Genomic DNA, 1,269 nt, shown 5'->3' on the forward strand with positions numbered 1-1,269 from the left:
TGAATACAAACATAAAATTTACCAATATTTATTTTGTTGTTATTGCTTTCATGAATAATTAATATTTCCATACATTAAGATATAAAATCAACGTCTATCACAATATAATGGACTCGAATCAATTAATACCTTGACTTGCCTACAATCCAAATTGCGCTACAGATCACTTTCTCGTTCTCTTCAACTTACAAGACAGCATATGCATGCGTGTGTGATTTTGGATGCACCTTCCTTCTTAAAGATCTCCTCCGGTATCAGCTTCCTCCGATTAATCTATAATATTATATGATATATTGATGATCTCACACACACACACACACACTATTTGCCACGTATACTACGTTTACGCGAGCGTTACTTCTGTACTTATATGATATAATTCCTCCACATAATAAAGCGGAGTTGTGTAGTAGCTTATGATAATTCATCGTAATAAACGAGTAAATTATCGTAAATTACTACAGAAGTAACGCTCGCATAAACATAATAACGATCACGACTGTCACTAATACCTATCTCCGACCCGCTGATATTTCGCCTCTTGTGACACCCATATCCTAACTTCGCGTGGCACTTCGATCCTTGCGTGATGCGACCGAAATTCAGAATTAAACGATTTTATATTTAATGATGAGAGATAACATATTAATAATAATATTAACCTCGCGACAAGACGCGGGACGATTAACCTCGCGACACGACGCGAGCTGTCACATCACGATTTCACGACACTCACGACACACACGCACGAAGCTCGCACGAGACTCGCCGCGATCTCGCGTCAGAATTATTAAACGATTTTATATTTAATGATGAGAGATCACATATTAATAATAATATTAACCTCGCGACACGACGCGGGACGATTAACCTCGTGACACGACGCGAGCTGTCACATCATTAAATAAATAAATTACCTTGACAATTTTCCTTCCTTAATCCGGTCCTGATCGTGATAATATTTCTTAGACGGCCGTATTCGATATGGATTTTGACATATGTAACAAACATATATATTTCTCAGGGGAACATCCTTTTCCTTTTCAATATAAAATTACAATGTCCATAATCCATAAAACCACATGTGCAATTTATTACTTCTTCTCTCCGAAATTGTTCTACTTTTAACATAAATATTAACATTAATATTAACCTCCTAACGACACGACGCGAACTGTCACATCACGATTGATCACGACACACACGCACGAAGTTCGCACGAAACTCACCGCGATCTCGATCGCCGTCAACCAATCTCGACCGCGCCAG

This window comes from Temnothorax longispinosus, unplaced genomic scaffold (assembly GCF_030848805.1).
Source record: "Temnothorax longispinosus isolate EJ_2023e unplaced genomic scaffold, Tlon_JGU_v1 HiC_scaffold_19, whole genome shotgun sequence".
Classification (NCBI taxonomy): Eukaryota; Metazoa; Arthropoda; class Insecta; order Hymenoptera; family Formicidae; genus Temnothorax; species Temnothorax longispinosus.